Consider the following 13,560-nt stretch of genomic DNA (forward strand, 5'->3'; position numbering starts at 1 on the left):
AAGCAGACGAAAGATCTCTCTCTCTCTTTCTCTCTCTCTCTCTCCTTTTGTGTGTGTGTCTCCCTAACTCTGTAACTCTGCCTTTGAAATAAACAAATCTTTAAAAAAAAAAAAAAGTGACAACAGTAAATCTACTTGCTTCTGTGTTTGAAACCCAGCCGCTCTTCTGATTCCAGTTCCTGATAAGGAGTCTCCTGGGAAGCCACAGGTGATGACGCAAATACGTGGGTCTCTGCCAGCCGTATGGGAGAGGTGGATTGAGCTCCAGCCTCCGGGCTTTGCCTTGACTCAGCCCAGGCTGCTGTGACACTTGAGAAGTGAACTAATAGGTGGGAGATCTTTGCTCTCTCTTTCTGTCTCCCCATGTTTGAAATAAAATTAAAGTTTTAAAAATCAGTGCTCGGCCGGCACCGCGGCTCACTAGGCTAATCCTCCGCCTTGCGGCGCCGGCACACCGGGTTCTAGTCCCGGTCGGGGCGCCGGATTCTGTCCTGGTTGCCCCTCTTCCAGACCAGCTCTCTGCTGTGGCCAGGGAGTACAGTGGAGGATGGCCCAAGTGCTTGAGCCCTGCACCCCATGGGAGACCAGGAGAAGCACCTGGCTCCTGCCATTGGATCAGCGCGGTGCGCCGGCCGCGGTGGCCATTGGAGGGTGAACCAACGGCAAAGGAAGACCTCTCTCTCACTGTCCACTCTGCCTGCCCCCCCAAAAAAAAAAAAAAATAAGTGCTCAAGATTCAAATAGTTCATTAAGACCACAAAGACAATCCCAAGAGGACTTTGTCATGGATGGTATTGATTTGAATAGGTTGGCTTCTCACGGATGACAGGTGTTGAAAGTTACATAAGAGAAATTCACCGGTGAGCAACACACACCTGTGAGACTAAGAAACCAGCACAGGCAAGCACTGTGGCACAGCTGATTGAGCCACCATTTGGGAAGCCTGCATCCCATGTTGGCATGCTGTTTCAGAGTCCTGGGTACTTTTCTTCCAATCTAGTTTCCTCCTGATGTGCTTTGGGAGGCAGCAGATGATGGCCCAGGTACTTGGGTCTCTGTCACTGGTGTGGGACACCAGGATAGAGTTATGCGCTCCTGTCTTCAACCTGGCCCAGCCTTGGCTGTTGCGGGCATTTGGAGAGTGAACCAGGTGATGGAAGATGTCTCTCCCACTGTTTAATTTCAAATAAATAATTAAATCTTAAAGTATATAAAATAATAAAACTGTGGAATATGGGGGAGGGGTGTCTGGCTTCCCTTCATCAGGAGCGGTGGTCTTGAGAGTCCACTCCTGTTAGAGATACCAAGATGTCTCTCTTTACTATTACCCTAGTCTTTGCTTTGCTTTGTTTTGCATTCATTGTGGAGAACCCAGAAGCCTTGAGTTAAGCACCAGCAAGCATTTTGTTTGGGCTTAAAGAGGTGGGAAGGCTGTGGGCTCCATGCGTCACCTCTCAGGGGACCCCGCCACTTGGCCAACTCTGGTTTCCTGGGTCACAGCCACAGAAATGGCCTGCTTTGAACACTGGTCCTTTGTAGTGCTCACGTGGGGACTTAGCTGCTATTGCAAGAGGATTCAGAGGCGAGCCCTTTAAGAGGTGATTAGGCCAAGGAGCTCCTTCCTCAAGGGTGGGCTTGGTGCTGAGATAAAAACTCCAGTGTTGGGCGTCGTCTTGACGTAGGCTGAGGGCTTTGGCTGGAGGCTGTCACCTGGAGCTTGGGTTTTCCAGCATCCAGAACTGTGAGTCAGTGCGTCTGTTCCTTAGGAATGCCACAGTCACAGCTATTCTGTTAGCACAGAAGTGGGCCAAGGCGGGAGCCAGGGGAGGATCAGAGTGAGGCCAATTGTTAGCCTAACGTTAACATGTAACATGGAGGGGCCGGCGCTGTGGTGTAGCAGGTAAAGCCATAGCCTGCAGTGCCCGCATCCCGTATGGGCGCCGGTTAGAGACCCGGCCGCTCCACTTTTGATCCAGCTGCCTGCTAATGCACCTGGGAAAGAACTAGAAGATGGCTGAAATGTTTGTGCTCCTGCACCCACGGGGGAGACCAGGAAGACGCTCAAGACTTTGGACTGGCTCAGGTTTGGCCGTTGCAGCCATTTGGGGAGTGAACCAGTAGATTGAAGACCTCTCTCTCTCTCTCTCTCTCACTCTCTCACTCTCTCACTCTCACTCTCTCACTCTCTATCCCAACCCTCTCTGTAACTCTGCCTTTCAAATAAATTTAAAAAAAAAATATATAACAGGGACCACAAAGCTGTTCCTTAAAACCATGCCTCGAATTACTTATAGGAGGCACCTGTAGGCCACTGAGCCTAAGGCCAAATAACTCGTTAAGCCTCAGCTGCTGATGTTTGCACTGATGAGACAACTGTTTTATAAATGGTTAAAAGTTTTATAGGTTATGCATTACAGATTTAAATTTCTCAAATACATACATTTTTAAATTTCTTTATTTGAAAGGTGGAGAGTTTGCGGTCTCCTGTCCCGTCCATTCAGTTGGTAAACTCCTGAAACGGCTGGGGCCAGGTCAGGCCGAAGCCCGGAGCCCACGTCTATAAGATGAGTGGCGGGGAGCCAAGCACTTGAGCCATCCCTCTTCTGCCTCCCAGGGTCTGCATTAGCCGGAAGCTAGAATTGCAAGTGGAACTTGTTTAGTAATGCTATTTAAGAAGAAACATTTGTAGTTTAATTGTACAAAACATAGAACTTTGTCATCTTTGCCTTGAAGTTAAATAATTTTGAATGCTTTTGAAATTTTTATATTGAAGATAATCCTGTGTAAGTTCGGCATACTGTAAATACATAATTGAAAACATTGTTGGGCATTAAAACTCCATAGTCAGTGCCGTATTGTTTCAATGCTGATGTCTTAACTCAAGGAGAAGTCTGGGATCTCAAATGACCAGAAAAAGAATTCATTCTGTGACATGAGTGAACAGAACCAGCCTGGTGAAAACCCCCTCTCTGCCCGGACACCCTTTGAATCCAGTAGTAGCTAAGATACCATCCAGAAATAGCAACAACTATTGAGAAACAAAATAGCAAAGTGTCCTTTTGAAGGAAGACTTCTTTGACATATATCCTACCTTTTTTTTTTTAATCGCCTCTTTCATGTAGGAAATGCAATCAAACAAGGGTTCCTTGAAAAACTCAAGCCTCAATACACTCCATATGCAGGAACTAAGTCAGAACACATGAGAAAGACGGCATGTGCAATGATATAAAGCCATTGGAAAAAGAATAACTTTTTTTCTCTGCTTTTTGCTGGAGAAGGCTGTGAAAGAGTGTGCCAGCAAGAACCAGTTCTGCAAGTGACATTTCATTTCTTAGCAGTTAGGTAGATTAATGCTTGCTGCTTGTAGCTCATGCATTACTAGTTGTAGTACTCCAGAAATGAAAAATCATGTGCTCCATTCATTCTTTATTGCATAAATGTTAGACAAAGAGAATGGAAATTTGCATTTGGGTGATCGCTCCTGTTAAAATATTGTGGCCTTGATAACAGGTTAAGAAATAATATACTTCCACTGCCCTTTCACATTCCACCTCGGTAAAACAGCTTGATGGATTGGACGTGTAAAGGGAGGAGAAATGGAAGAGGGAGAATCGCGTTACAGGCTGAGGCTTCTAAATAGGCCACGCAAACTTTATCATCTTTGCAGGCCGTGACTCAAGAGCCCTACCTGTAAATCTACTTAATAGTCAAATCCCTGGGAACTGGAGCAGGACTGAGAGTTACCAGCAGTACCATTCTACCCGAGGGGCCCTGAGCGGCAGAGTCTGCAGAGCACAGGTGAGGGTTGGGCGTTCGGGCCGTCGCAGGTTAAGCAATGCACGGGACAGCCGCATCCCACTCGGGAGAGCCTGTTGCCAGCTGTGATGGCTCACCCAGATGCTTGCTGCTAAGGCTTCTGGGTGGCAACAGCTGACAGCTCAATGAGATGGAGGGTCCCTGCCACCCTGATGGGGTTCCTGGCTCTTGGCTTCATCCTGGCCCAGCCCTGGCTGCTGCTGGCCGACAGAAGAGCACTCGTTCTCTCTCTCTCTCTCTCTCTCTCTCTCTCTCACTGTCACTTTGGCTTTCGAATGAATCTTTAAAAATAAAGGACTTCAGATGTAGGACTGGGAGGTTTCTCAATATAATGGTTGAGGACAGATATAAAAGTCTTCACACTGTTCACTGAAGTGTGTGTCATGCAACACCGGGGTTGATGTCAAAATTTTTGCCACAAAATGAACTTTCTGATGCAGTCTTTTTTCTTTTAAAGATTTATTTATTTATTAGGGCCAGCGTTGTGGCACAGTGGGTTAAAGCCCTGGCCTGAAGCGCCAGCATCCCATAAGGGTGCCAGTTCTGGTCCCGGCTGCTCTTCTTCTGATCCAGCTTTCTGCTGTGGCCTGGGAAAGCAGTAGAGGATGGCCCAAGTCCTTGGGCCCCTGCACCCACAAGGGAGTCCTGGAGGAAGCTCCTGGCTTTGGATCAGCACAGCTCCAGTCGTTGTGGCCATCTGGGGAGTGAACCAGCAGATGGAAGACCTCTCTCTCTGTCTATACCTCTCTCTGTAACTCTGCCTTTCAAATAAAAAATAAAATCTTTAAAAAATTTATTTATTTGAAAGGCAGAGCTACAGGGAGGGAGGGGGGAGAATGGAGGGAGAGAACGAAAGATTTTCCATGTGCTGGTTCATTCCCCAGATGGCTGCAATGGCTGGAGCTGCAACCAGTCTGGAGCCAGGAGACCTCTCTGGATCTCCCACATGGGTGCAGGGGTCCAAGGACCCAGGCCATAGCAGAGAGCTGGATTGGAGGTGGAGCACCTGGGACTCGAACTGGCACCCATATGGGATGCTGGTACTGCAGACGACAGCTTTACCTGCTGCGCCATAGCGCTGGCCTCTTGATGCAGTCTTCACGGTTCCATGCTTCCAAGTCCCATCTCACCTGTCCTCCTCACAAGAACAAGCAGTTTGGAGCCATGCCGGTCCAAGAGGCACACTTGGACTTTCGTCTATGGAAATGAAGAATAAGCCTTTTCAGATGTCCCCGAATCTCGTGGTTAGGCTGGACTTGCAGCCCTCCTACTTCAGTTAAGTTGAAGCTTTTGTATTTCACATGTACGTATTTTGCCTTAATTAGCACACTGGGATTTGAGGTGGGGTGGAAGTGGATGTGGGTGGAGAGAAGGCAAGGAAAAGGAATTCAGCTGCTACTGTTGGTCCACAATAGTGGAGGCTCCATTGGTGAGGTTAGCCCAGAATAATCCTGTAGAGACACTGCTTGGAGAAAATCAAATACAATTATAAGAATTCGAGCTGGTAGGCTTGTCTACATAGGACAGATCCTAAAATTGTTCCATTGGGGATGTACTGGGTGGGTGAAATGCATTCTGCAAATGTGCAACATTTTCAGCGCGATGGGTGAGCACAGGCATAGTGCGTTTATGAATCATTGCCTATGTGTTTGATTGGATCCTTAAATGGGTTTTTGCACAACGATGTCACATACCTGCCTCAGATTCTTTGGCAGCCATGCAAACATTAAGAAAGCCTCTCTGGTCCTATAGCCTTCATGATGTCGCCTCAACATCTTCGCCTTCTACAAGCTCTCTGGCCTCCGTGTATTCTCCACTTGGAACTGAACTGGAAATCTGGCAAGGGCGGTCCGGGGGAACATCTAGGACTGGGTGACGGGCCAATCTCTGCTGCTCCAGGTGTTGCTGGCAACTTCTGGGACCTCAGGCAGTCAGACTGAATCTGACCCTCAGAGGAAGGGGCTGTTGGTGGTGCCGACAAAGAGAAAGGGAAACACTTGAGGGTTTAATTCAAAGTCCTCATGGAGGTGGACTTGTGGCAATGGCAAATGCTCAGAAAGTCCATCTTTGCAAGTGGAAAATCCCCTAATATTTGTGGAGGAAAAAAATTTTTTGAAAAGCATTAGAAAATCAGGTCACTGTTTGAAGCAGTCTCCCCCCTGCATGGCTAAGGGTCTTTTCCAAAACATTCCTCAAACACAGAGTAATTGTATAAATGACAAACACACAGAGATGAAAAACGGGATCTTTGTTTCAGGCAAGTCCTAGTTTCGGGGCATTGGGTGTGAAGATGGTCATGGCAGTGCAGCAAAAGCTTGGGGGAAGGAGCTGTGTTCTGTGAGCACTCTGTTCCGTGCCTGGTGGCTCTTCTGGCACTCAGGTCATCAGAGAAACCCAGGCGATGCCTCTCAAAGATATCCGAGTGTTCAGCGTCCCTGCGTCAGTGGGGGAAGCAGTCAAAGTTGGGTTATACAGAATGGCGAATGTGTTGGTCGAAGTAGAGAAGAAAAACTGACAGTCAGTTTAGAATCTCCTTGTGGAAAAACCAGTAAAAGATTGTTGTAGGCACAGGGGATACAAAGTTGTTCAAAGGCAAATGATTTTGGAAGCATGTTGTTGGAAGGGACTGTGGCTGTTGGAGACCCTAAGTAGACAGGTTCGGTCAAATCGGCACAGCAGGTTTTTGTAGATCTTTGTGTTGCTAGCTGTTTTTTGTGGTGGTTGTTTTTCAGTATTGGGACAGTGCCCTCATCACTAATTAAAGCTATTTAGATAACAAAAAATGGAAACACACCCTAGCCAACTGAACATTATGGGGATTCTCAGACTATGGAGCTATTTCACTTTCTGTGTTGCTGGGACTCCTTAAAGACCAGAGCCTGAAGTTCTTCTTCCTCTTTTTTTTTTTTTTAGATTTATTTATTTATTTGAAAGGCCGAGTTACACAGAGGCAGGGAGAGAGTGAGGTCTTCCGTCTGCTGGTTCACTCCCCATTTGGCCGCAACGGCTAATTGCGTTTGGATTGCCTTGAGGCGGGTGATGGATTTGCCGGCTGGTCGCAGGTCTAGCTACTCCGGGTTGTTTCATACATTGTTTGGATTTGTGTGTTTATCCCTGGGAATGCTTCAGTTAGCAGTCTGAGAGGAATGCTCTGTTGTGAGGTAGTAACACGAGCCCTGTGAGGATGAGTGCCTAGGTTGGGTCAGGCACTCGGCACCATGAAGATTGAGAGCCCTGGCGCAGGTGGATGTGGCCTCCACTGAGTAGCAGTGCTGGACCTTGAACCCCAGGTCAGTTAGACCCCAGTGTTTGTCCTTAACCTGCCTCTGATTGGGAAATGAGGTTGTATATCAACTTGAACGTCTGCCTCTTCAGACAATCTACAGGATCAATGATGTCTATATGTTGTTAAGTTTCTGTGAAGTGACTACAAGAACCTGCATAGATAAAATGAAGGGTTTGTTTAGTATAAAATCAGTAAAAGCTTCCGTCTTGTTGGTAAAACTGCCCCAGGGCCCAAAGTTGTCAGCCACCTTCATAATTTATTGGGCAAGATTACCAGAGCTAGCTGAGTCATTGAGTAAGGAAATGTTGTTTGAGTAGTCAGCACACAGATTTGATTTGGCTGTGGGGACAGTGGCTCTCCCAAGGCCTTGTGACAGGTTGTTGACATGACGGATCAACTGGTTATAGCAGAACTTAATACAACTAGCCATGAAGTACATTTTAAAAGTTCAAATACATTCTCAAATATGATAGTGCATAACAAAATTCACTGTCTCAACTCAGTGATACTTAGAATATGTGCTACATCCCTCTACAGAATTCAGTAATGGTTCAAGGTTGTCATCTTTTCTGATGGGAAAAATCTTGACATGAAATTTGGGTCATTTGTCTTGGGATTGGGCCAAAATGGCACCTGTTCAATCATGTGGTAACACAGAATAGTTTATAATTTAACCAGGAATAGGTGTAGGCGAAGCTTCCAGCTTTGGTACTCGGCTTAAGCTGAAGCTTTTGTGCTTAGGGGGTGGGGTGGGTGGGGGTGGGAGAGGACAGTATATCTAGAACCACTGAGAATGGAGATGTCCCGTTTTTTTTTAATATCTGGAGCACCTACAAAGTGACAAAACCCTTACTCAGTTTTTATCCTTCCAGATTTGATTTTAATCAAGGTCAGTATCACAAGATAATTTTCTAATGTTTTTTTTTCTTTGAAGATTTATTTGATAATTTGAAAGGTGGAGTTACAGATAGGGAGAGGCAGAGAAAGAAGTCTTCCATTTGCTGATTTACGACCCAAATGGGTGCAATGGCCAGGACTGGGCTGGGCCAAAACCAGGAGCGAGGAGCCTTATCTGGGTCTCCCACGTAGCTGCAGGGGTCCCAGTATCTAGGCCATTTCCTGCTGCTTTCCCAGGCACATTAGCAGGGAGCCTAATGGGAAATGGAGCAGTTGAGACACAGAACTGGAACCCATATGGGATGCCAGCAGTGTCTTAAAGTTGTTTTTTTCCTTAAGGATTTATTTCCTTGAAAGGCAGAGTTAGGGAGAGACAGAGATCTTCCATCCTCTGGTTCACTCCCCATATGGCCACAGAGGCAGGGCTAGGCTAGGCAACAAGGCAGGAACTTCTTCTGGGTCTCCCATGTGGGTGCAGAGGCCCAAGAACTCGGGCCATCTTCAGCTGCTTGACAGGTGCACTAGTGGGGAGCTGGATTGGAAGTGTACTAGCTTTATTATAAACAAATAAATGAAGTCTGAGGGTTTTGTGTACAGACCCATATTCAACCCTCTATATTTTACTTTAAAACTGTGTGCAATGAGAACGTTAAGTGAAAAATAATCCTAAAACCAAGGTTTTAAAGGTTTATTGGAAATGCAGTTTCAGAGAGACAAATGATTTTGATCCACTAGCTGACTCACAAATAGTCTAAAGTGTCAGGCCAGGAGCTCCATCCTGGTCTCCCACATGGATGGTGGGGGCACAAGCACTTGGTTCCATCCTCTGCTGCTTTCCCAGGCACATTAGTAGGGACCTGGATCAGCAGTGGAGCAGCCAGAACTCCAACTGATATTGATATGGGATGCATGTAGCAGATTAATCCGCTACACCACAACGGGGTCCATGATCTGTTTTAGAACTGGAAGAGATGTAGGTGTTCATCAGACCCAGTGTTTGCACTTTCTTGGGTGAAATGGCTGATTTTGTCATATCAAGAAAGCAAGGTAGTTATCAGCGATGACAGTGTTGTGTCAGAAGGACCTAGAACGTAACAGAAGAGGCTCCTACCACTCAGATTTGGATAGTTTCCCTATTGAATTATCAAACAATAGATTGATGATAGCAACTATTTTTAAAAACATGAGTCTATACTAATATATAGTGAGGATGAGCTAGGGAGAAGGAGAAGGAAAGGGAAGATTTCCTAATGGCTCTGTTGTGGAGGATGCTAGGGAAGTCGACCAGAGTGCAAGCACTGGGGCCAGCGCTGGGGCCCAGAGGGTCAGGGCGCCCCTTGCAGCACCGGTATCCCATATGGGTGCACTGGTTCAAGTACTGGCTGCTTTGCCTTCAACCTTGCTTGATGCTAATGTACATGGGAAGGCAGCCAGTGAGAGAGGCACATAGAGAGATGCTGGTTCAGTCCCAGATGCTGGGGCTGGGCCACGCTAACAACAGGAACCAGGGATTTCATTGGAGGCTCACATGTGGGTGGCAAGGACACAAATATTGTAGCTGTCGTCTTCTGCCGCCTCCCTGCTACTGCATCTGGGAAAGCAGCCGAAGATGGCCCAGATGTTAGAGCCCTTGCGACTCATGTACAAGACCCTGAGGAAGCACCTGGCTTTGACCTGGCCCAGCACTGGTCCTTGTAGCCATTGGGGGAGTGAACCAGCTGATGTAACATCATTGTCTGTCTATCTCACACTCTACCTTTAAATAATTTTAAGATTTAGTTTTCTTTATTTGACAGACAGCATCTTCAATTGTTTTCTCTGGCACATTAGCAGGGAGCTGGATCAGAGATGGAATAGCTAGGACTCGAACCAGCACCCGTATGGGATGCTGGTGTCATGGACGGTGGTTTTACCTGCTAGGCCACAGTGCCAGCCCCAATAAATACATCTCTTAAAAATAAAAAGGCCTGTGATGTGGCATCCCATATAGGTGCCCTTTCGAGATCCAGCTGCCTGCTAATGCAACTGGGAAAGCACATAAGAAGTCCCAGGTTCTTGGGCTCCTGCACCCATGTTGGATACAGAAGAAACTCCTGATGCCTAGCTCCTAGATCCTGGCTCCTGGCTCCAGTCTAGTGTAGCCCTGGCTGTTGCACCCATTTAAGGAGTGAACCAATAGATGAAAGATCTGTCTTTTCTTCTCTGTTTAACTCTGACTTTAAATAAAATAAAAATGCAAGCATGTATCCCGAGTTTGCAAGTGGAATTGTACTTTAGAGCAATTCAGTAATTTAAAAAGGTCTCACTTTACCTTATAAATGCATTCAGCAACAAAATAAAGAAATAACAGAACTAGAGTGTGGTGATTTTGCAACTCGTACTGTAACAGTGGTACAACTGATGACTTACGCTGCTACCATCTCAAAAGAGACAGTCGGATACAGTGGCCACTCAATTCAAGCATGTGTCATCTGAGAAGTATTGTGGGGCAGGCTGGTGTTTGGTGTGGCACTTAGGCTGGGAAGGCTGTATCCCATACAGAGTTCAAGTCCAAGGTAATGCGCTTTGTACTCACCTCCCTACTGGCACACAGATAAGGAAGCAGCAGGCAGTTGCTCAAGTCTTTGGATCCCTGCTACCGACAAGGAAGACTTTGCTGGAATTCAAACTTCTGGCTTTGGCCTGGCTCAGCCTGGGCTGTTTGGGGCATCTGGGAAGTGAACCAGCAGATATCGAATTTCTATCTGCATTTGAAATAAAATGAAACTATAGATCGAACTATAAGCTTTCTTGAATGTTTCACAAAATTTAATCTTTGAGAGCTGTATAGTTAGACCAGGGGAGAGGTGCAGATTGAGCAACAGTCTGAAGATGCGGTTAACAGAATCTCAAATGTGGAAACTGTGCAGGTCCTATTTTGTTATATAAATACCCTGGGGGTGGGCAGGGCTAACGGGGGGCGGGGGGCGGCTTCTGATTGAAAGAGACTAAAGAGAGACAACAAGCAGTTATAGTTTAAGTACTTAATATCCAAACCGAGGCTCCTTGGGAAAACAACTAATTGCAGCTTGGGGAAATGCATACAACCTTAGCTTATTAGAAAGCAGGAAAGTTGTTGAAGGGTTTTGGTGTCATGTTGCAAGGACTTGGAGGCCTACCTAGTTGAACAGGCTTTCCCAGGCCTCTTGGGCATAGATAAGAATACCAACCAAAAGAGACACCACCACACCACATACGTTCAAACTTGGGAGTGCAGACAAAGTCCCATCGCCTCCTTTGGAGGGTATTGGAGACATAATTCGTTATCTCTGAAAATTTGTACGGGGCCGGCGCTGTGGTGTAGTGGGTAAGGCTGCCGCCTGCAGGGCCAGCATCCCATATGGGCGCCGGTTTGAGTCCCGGCTGCTCCACTTCCAATCCAGTTCTCTGCTGTGGCCTGGGAAATCAGAAGGTGGCCCAAGTCCTTGGGCCCATGAACTTGGGTGGGAGACCTGGAAAAACTCTTGGCTTTGGATCGGCACAGCTCCGGCTGTTGCGGCCAATGAGGGCAGGGGTAAACCAACGGATGGTAGACGTCTCTCTCTCTTTGCCTCTTCTCTCTCTGTGTAACTCTTTCAAATAAAAAAAAAAAATTTTGTACATCCAGACAGAGTCACTGTGTGTCTGGGCTTTCCGGTGTAGCTATATCTCAGGGTAACCAGGTATTTTATAAGGGACAGTTCCTGCTGATAGAAACACTCGCAATGTGGAAGGCACACCAGGATTAGCAGCCTAGGCACATTCTTCAACACCTAATAAAAATAATGGATCTAGACGATGATTAGCAATGGCTTGAAGCAGCTCAGAAGTTGAAAATAACCAGTTGGTACATCCATCATAGCACAAGAACACAACACCACCCGAGAAGCATTCTTAGCAAAATGAGTGCCTGGTTCTAGGGATGGAGAGGTCAAGCTTCCAGCTCTGATGTGGACCCACAAGGGACAGAGGAACGTGGTACTTAGCACCACAGGGTGAGGTTGACTAAGCAACTCTGCTGATAATTGACCTAGGTTTTTTCTCTTTCAAATAACCTGAAGAAGGATGGAATAAGGTGTAAGGAGGAAGAGAGGATAAGAGAGAAAGTGAGAATGTTCACAAGATTCTTAGGTATTTCAGCAATTTAATTTTATGGACATTGTTTGTATCCGATTCAAAAAAAAAAAAAAAAGGATTTTTGAAATTTGACATACTTGGCCGGTGCTGTGGAGTAGTGGTTAAAATTGCTTCCTGTAGTGCCTGCATCCCATATGGGTGCTGGTTTGGGCCCTGGCTGTTCTACTTTGATCCAGCTCTCTGCTATGGCCTGGGAAAGCAGTGGAAGATGGCTCAAGTGCTTGGCCCCCTGAACCCATATGAGAGACCCAGAAGAAGCTCCTGGCTTCGGATTGGCCCAGCTCCAGCTGTGGTGGCCATCTGTAGAGTGAATGAGGATATGGAAGACCCTCCCTCTCCCTCTCCCTCTCCCTCTCCCTCTCCCTCTCCCTCTCCCTCTCCCTCTCCCTCTCCCTCTCCCTCTCCCTCTCCCTCTCCCTCTCCCTCTGCCTCTGCCTCTCCCTCTGCCTCTGCCTCTGCCTCTGCCTCTGCCTCTGCCTCTGCCTCTGCCTCTGCCTCTGCCTCTGCCTCTGCCTCTGCCTCTCTGTAACTCTGCCTTTGAAATAAATGAATATTTTTTTTTTAAAAAATTGACACACTGGATATTTGAAGATATTGTTAATTTTGTTAGCTTTTAAAAAGTCACAATAACATTAAATACTAAGGAGTCCTAATCTTTTATAGGTACAGTCTGAAATGTTTATGGATAAAATTTAAGAGTCTTGGATTTATTTTACAGGAACACAGAAGGCAAGGTAGGGTGTAAATGCATAAAAACTGACCATAAACTGATAATTGTTGAAACGAGGTGACAGGTACTATTTTCTCTTTCTGGGATTTATTCTGTATACTTTTGCATATGCTTGAAATTCACCTAATAAAATAGTAACGGCAGCAACAACACAACCATAAAGCTAAGGTCCAGAGACAGGAAGGGACTTGCCCAACAATGCGTGTGTCATTAGGGACAGTTCCGACCTGAAGCTGCTCTCCTGACTGCCAATCTGATACCCTTCCCTTAAAACAAGCTGTTCGGCAGCGAAGCCAGACTTCTGGGGTACCAGATCTCCGGCCAAAGCTTGACAAGCCAAGGGGTGAGACAGGGAATCCACGATGGTGCCATCAAGCACTCGGGCAAACAGCTTCTTAGCAAGCAGCCAAGTGGCAAATTGGGATTGACTGGGAGTGCCCGAGCAGCTGGTGACTCTTGAAGCGCTGCCCGGAACTCTTGGCTTTTCCCCACTTGGACTTGAAGGGAGTCATTGCAAAGCGCAGAAGCCCGCAAAAATGCACAAATCTAGTTGAAAGGCTGCCTCGTGTGTGTCTAGATTTTCCTTGATTGCATCATGAGAGTTCGATTTTGCTGAGACCTACACGGACAAACAGGGGTCTCATTACCGTAGATGAGATGACGGTGCCTGGGCGCC

At 46.7% G+C, this 13,560-nt stretch overlaps 1 long non-coding RNA gene across 16 annotated transcripts in view; it reads left to right on the forward strand.

Annotated features, from left to right (window-relative positions):
- Positions 1 to 1,305: 1,305 nt before the first annotated feature.
- Positions 1,306 to 13,560, forward strand: part of LOC138850050 (uncharacterized) — a 111,118-nt gene continuing 98,863 nt past the window's right edge. For 3 of the 16 annotated variants that reach the window (XR_016235284.1, XR_016235285.1, XR_016235283.1), the window contains exons 1-2: positions 1,342 to 1,741; positions 3,668 to 3,798. This is a non-coding gene — a long non-coding RNA (uncharacterized LOC138850050). The other 13 variants (XR_016235296.1, XR_016235295.1, XR_016235297.1 and 10 more) reach the window with 10 other exon arrangements.

This window comes from Oryctolagus cuniculus, chromosome 6 (genome assembly GCF_051225735.1).
Source record: "Oryctolagus cuniculus isolate XC-2025 breed Fujian yellow rabbit chromosome 6, ASM5122573v1, whole genome shotgun sequence".
In the NCBI taxonomy this organism is placed as follows: Eukaryota; Metazoa; Chordata; class Mammalia; order Lagomorpha; family Leporidae; genus Oryctolagus; species Oryctolagus cuniculus.